The 6247-nt window shown below is 34.0% G+C and overlaps 1 long non-coding RNA gene across 2 annotated transcripts; it reads right to left on the bottom strand.

Annotated features, from left to right (window-relative positions):
* Positions 1-2675: 2675 nt before the first annotated feature.
* LOC131536388 (uncharacterized) lies at positions 2676-6247 on the bottom strand. Of its 2 annotated transcripts, XR_009269937.1 has the most exons (4): positions 5449-6247; positions 5140-5243; positions 4321-4377; positions 2676-2923 (listed from the first exon to the last, which is right to left on the bottom strand). It is a non-coding gene; the product is annotated as an uncharacterized LOC131536388 (long non-coding RNA). The 2 variants fall into 2 exon arrangements; XR_009269936.1 differs by having other exon boundaries at positions 5140-6247.

The raw sequence follows: 6247 nt of genomic DNA on the forward strand, positions 1-6247 counted from the left end.
ATCTAAAATGTAAATTCATTTTCTTGTCATTACCTTGCGACAGTAATTGTAAATGAGGATGATTCAGAACAGAACAGGCAGAGACTGGTTTGGCGTCTCTGTATAAGACTGACAATCAGCACCATAAGCAGACGTGTGTTTATCACTGTGTCTTCAGCATGTGAGAATATAATTTTGACCAGAGGCGGACAAAGTACACAACTTCATTACTTGAGTGAAAGTACAGATGCTACTGGTCAAATACTACTCCACTACAAGTGAAAGTTGTAAAGACAGGTTTTTACTTAAGTAAAAGTATGAATGTACGCTTTTAAAAGTACTTAAGTATCAAAAGTAAAAGCATTGTTTTATTGTCACATTGTTGTATACTTACAATACCTTATGCCACTAAAGCAACCTAATGAATACACTGATTAGCTTGTATTATCTTTGGAATTAAGAGCTGTTACCACACCAATAGAAATGCAACAACTGATTTTTTGGTAACACTTTACAATAAGGTTCATTAGTTAAACATTAGTTAATGTATTAACTAACATGAACTAACCATGAGCAATACATTTGTTACTGTATTTACTAATCTTCGCTAACGTTAGTTAATAAAAATACAGATGTTCATTGTTAGTTTATGTTAGCTCACAGTGCATTAACTAATGTTAACAAGATTTTAATAATGTATTAGTAAATGTTGAAATTAACATTAACAAAGATTAATAAACGCTGTATAAGTGCAGTTTATTATTAGTTAATGTTAACTAATGTAGTTAACTAATGAACCTTATTGTAAAGTGTTACCGATTTTTTATTTAACACTCCTACAGCTACATTGAACTCATTTTAATACTCGTTTAATAAAAGTTACAAAGTTCTCTTTCAAAGGGATATTGAAGGTGGTTCAGTTTAGGAAAACAAAGCAAACATTGAAAAGAAAACAAATATTTAATCGTTGCCATAGTTTAGCGACAAATATTAAACTAATTACAATAAACCTATATTAAATTTGTGGTTACTGTAGCTTTACTACAAATAGCATAATTATGGTTACTATAGTGGGAGAATAGTTAATTTGTGGATACTGTGATTTTACTGCAAATACCATAGTTAAACTAAGTAGCTACTATAATAAAAACGTGGTTAATTTTCCAAAGAGCTTTAATGAGTTAACACACATGCGAGTTCACACAGAATAAAAACTATGTTTTCTTTGTCATGTAGGTCATTTTTATTTACCGTATGCCGATCATTTATCTTCTATAATCTTTGATCGTAGCGCTCGGTTTAGGTAAACCGACATATACAGTCTCTTTAAAATCAATGTGGTGAACACGCAGATGTTCACACCACACTATATGGTCCTTTTTTGCCTTTTTAGAGCACTTTTAGCTGTGCAAACACATGAGCAGCTTAACGCGGTCCGAATTCTGAGTGAACGACTTCATTCTCTACATTCGTTCACTACTTTTTACCCACAACCGATGTACACCATAGACTCAGGCTGCGTCCGAAATCGCATACTACTTGTGTAGGTACTACATTTGAATTCGAACGTACTACTCGACCGTTAAAAAAGTACGTTCTATATAGTATGAATGAGGGTAGTATGAATGGAATTCGGACGTACTACATCCGCCATGTTGATGTTGTCACGTGTCATGCGTCTTCACAACAGCGCGCAAATTTAAAGAACCCACTTCACTGCGCGAATATCGTTAGTGATTTAAATTCTTAACGCTTAACGAACCGTCTATTTAAAGAAAGCAGCGTTAACAAGCTGATGTACTACATTGAGGTTGACGGTTCATCTGTTTGTTAAACCCTCAACAAGACAGTCGTTTACTTGGATGATGTTAAACAAGTAAGTTACAAGTTAACCACAATGAACATCAAAAATGTTTTTCCCTGAGGTACTTTACACTTGAAGACAGCCGCGTCGCGGCTTTCCGCCATTTTTCGAATATGACGCGGCATCTCCCGCAGCCTCATGGGATAGTAAAGTGTCCATCGTATGCCTACTACAGAATTCGGAAGGAAGTAGTAGGTCATCCGGGTACTTCTCGCCTACTATTTTTCGAATACTATGAATTCGGACATACTACTCGCCTCGCATACTGTTTTTCGCATACTATATAGTAGGGAAGTATGCGATTTCGGACATTTACGTTGTGGCAACGTCGCTGCCACGTTCCATTTTTACTGTGGCAACCTTGCTGTCTACGTGCTCGCGACATTGTAGCAACGTTGAATTGTAAGACGCGAAAGGTCTGTAGCAACGTTGTTGCGCGACATTCAGCAACTGCGAGACGACGTTCCGACCACATTTATTTTTATGCCAGATTATAAATATTATATTATTACCTTTTCTGCGTCTTATTTTTTTATGTATTTATTTTTTTGTGGTCAATCTCTTAATAATCATACACAAAATGAATATGTAACACTTTTTTAAATACTGTTAATCATTAATTGTTATTTTTAATGTAAAACCAGCTATGAAACTTTAAAGAGGAAAAATGCCATACAAGTTCATATAATCCAACTTTATTAAAACATTGCATACATATAATTACACTACCAAAACATACATTTGAAGAAAAAAACCCCATTAATATAGAGTATATTAATTATATTAAGCTCAAATATAACAGACTACAAATAAAAAAGCATATAAAGAGCATTTGAGAACATTTGTTGAACAAAAGAAAAGCAGCTGAAACAGTCATCAGGTCACCAGCTGATGAGGCCGACTCGGGACTGGAGAACACGGCGGACAGGGGAGCGCAGACGAGAAGGTCGGTAGACAGTCCAATAAAGATAAACAAATCCAGTGGGAAAGGGCAAGCGCAGAAACCAGTCGCCAGGCACAAGTCAAAACCATGCAGACAGTCCAGGGACAGAGAATGATGGGTGGCAGGCACAGGTAAAACTGGGCAGAGAACAAGACGGAGCAAAATCAAATAGTAAGCCTCCAATGTAGGAGGACACAAATAGGATCTTGATACGACAGGACAGGCCACATGTCTAGCATAAGCAGACAGAAGAAAATTATTTAAAACGAAAATAGTACAAACGAAACAGAGCACATAGCAGAGATATGGATAAAACTTTACAATATGGTGACACTATTAATTCATGCTTAACTAATGCACAGATAGTCATGAGTTAATGTATAACTCATGAAGAACAACCATTTATTAATAATTACTGCATCAGCAACAAATGAACATTCTATATGATTCATAGATTAAGTAATCAATAAATTGTTATTATCCAGTTGTCTGCTTTAATTAATCATTAGCTAATGATTTGCATGGGTATCATTATGTTGTGACTTTACTTGTTGAGGCACATGACTAATTCAAAATCTATAACCACAATGACATATTACTTAACAATCAGTTAATAGTTCTATTGCCTCAACAAGTAAAGTCATAATGGTAACACTTTATTTTAGGGTCTCTCAACTAGTTGCTTATAAGCATGCATATTACTACAATATAAGCCATTTATTTGTAGTAATTATTAATGCCTTATTCTGCATGACCTTATTCTACATCCCTAATCCTACCCAATACCTAAACTTAACAACTACCTTACTAACTATTAATAAACAGAATTTATTGAGGGAAAAGTCGTAGTTAATAGTGAATAAGTGTACCCTATTCTAAAGTGTTACCGTCATGACATAATGATACTCATGCAAATTATTAGCTAATGATTAATTGAAGCAGACAACTGGAAGTTGAAAGGCATGGCTTCGACCCAATGTGGTAATTAACATATGAATTTACACTGTTAGTTAATATAATATGTCATTAGGGAATTAATACTTTATGACACATGTAACTAATAACAATTTATTGATTACTTAATCTATGAATCATATAGAATGTTCATTTGTTGCTGATGCAGTAATCATTGGTTTAGTTCATCATGAGTTATACTTTAACTCATGATTATCTGTGCTTTAGTTAAGGAGTATTTAATGCATATTTGTGCACCCATATGCACAAAGTGTTACCGAGAAATGAAAGGAAAGAAGAAACATATCCGCAATCAGAGCGCAGCCAATAGAAAAAGTTAGAAAAGAGAGACAAAGATCAAACCTGACTCCTGAGAGAAACATCACATTAGCGTGGTCTTTTCAGACTTAAAAAAAAAGGTTTTATTTTTTTTTTATTTTAGGTCCTTATTTTAACATGATAGTACAGATATGAAAGAAAAAGATAGTGAGAAAAGTGTAGGGTGACATAAGCCAGGTTTGAGCTCCAGTCATACGTACAGAAATGCTAGGCTACTTTACCCATAAGGCTGAATACTTACTTAAAATTATGAGAAGAGGTCCAATGAGCCATCTTGTAAATGTGGAGTAACTGATCGCTGTAAAATTAAATGTCAGACTTAGTGTCATGTCAATATCATCTGTACAGAACATTAAAGCAATATTAAAAATCTCACACTTGGTTTTTAGTTTGGATTCATTTAGTGTATATTAAAAACATTGATTTGCACTTAACTGTAGCCTTGAGACTTTGAGGGAAGAAAAAAAAAAAAAGTACTTAACCAGGGCTGGACAGTAATAATAAAATACCCCTCTTGGAGCATATCCTCGAAAAGGATATATATGTCATAATTGAAAGTAAAAAGTTGAAATATTGTATATGTAACAATATATTGGATGCATGCACATCTAAAGTGACCTCACTGCTGTCAGGTAGGAAAAAACAAACAAAAAACACTCATTGCTCTTGACTGATTAACTTTTGTAGCTGTAATGATTCATCTATATTTAATTTAAACAGTGAAGAATATGCAATGTTATTACATTTGATTATTCAATTTCTGTACCTGATCACCTACAAACCTAAAGCAGTGTTTAATAAGTATCTTTGTTCTATTTATTTATTGTGCTATTGTTTGTAATTTGTTTCACTTATATTTACCTTATATTTAACTAGTAACTTAATTTTTACCATAAGTTTATTCATGAGAATACAAGATAACAAGCATACAAAACAACAATAAAAACAGCCATTATATTTTTGTGGCAGGGCCAGTGAAAATGTTGTCTGGGCAAGAAAAAAGTATAACATATTATATATACATATTGTCAGTAATATAATTCATTGTAAAAATACTCACATTAGCCTTTCTCCTAACCAGACCTGGTGCATGTTTAAGGCTCTCTGCAATCTGGCTTTCAGCATCCATGCTAGTAGACCCAGGTTGTGATTTCATTATTGCCCCTAAATGGTTTAAGTAAAGTTTTTAGAGATGAACAAGTATACTTTACATTTGAACAAACAGGTATTCATCCCATTTCTATTGGCAATCATGTAGAATTATGTCTCTATAATGCAATGCCTCTTGATATTAAATATATGATAATTGAAAATGCAATAGAACGTATACAATAAAATATATGCAGACACTGTTGATTTGTTTTTATACTTATTAGAACTCGATAAACTGAGAGTTCTTCAAGTCTCCTCTTCCCCTTCCTTCCTTTGAGGCTAAATCGTGACCAAACTTCTGAGGAAGTGATTTTTCTCATGATTCGCCGCACTGTCTCTCCATAGTTTGGTCCTCCAATTGTAGAAAGGTATTTAACCTGAATTTAATATAAATGGAATTGTCAAATCCTATGCATACACACAGAATAGTTGAGCTGCAAATAAGAATGTGAAATTCTTAACTGTTTTTTTTTGGAAAATCCTCAAAGGAGAGCAAGTCGGGTAACTGACCAATAGATGGGATCGGGTTCTCTGGCCCTGTGTCTTCCTCTCTTGACAATATTTTAATAGTATTTAATGCTGATTATAGTCATTTCAAGTGTTATTGCTATTAATATTATTTTCTAAAATGAGGTACATAGATTTTTTAGATTTTTTTGCAACAGCCAAGTCTCACCGTCCGAATCCGTTCACTTCATTTCGTTCACTCCTTTCTAATCTAATAGTGCACTCAACTGCCTTACACTATATAGGGATTAGTGAATGAGTGAACGAGTGAGCGATTTCGGACACAGCTTCCGTAAATTTGTTTCGGGACTGGTAAAAGTGTTTTGCGTCTTGTTAATTTGTTTTCTAAAATGTACATTTTTTTCGTCCTTGGTAAAAGTGTTTTTCCCATGTAACTGTGTTTTATGATAGGTAAAAATGTTTTCCAAATTGTAAATTTGTCTCGAGCTTCGTAAAAGTGTTTCACACTTAACGTTGTGTTGCACTTCCCGGCCACCGTACTCTTGTAA

This window comes from Onychostoma macrolepis, chromosome 03, assembly GCF_012432095.1.
Source record: "Onychostoma macrolepis isolate SWU-2019 chromosome 03, ASM1243209v1, whole genome shotgun sequence".
NCBI classification, from domain to species: Eukaryota; Metazoa; Chordata; class Actinopteri; order Cypriniformes; family Cyprinidae; genus Onychostoma; species Onychostoma macrolepis.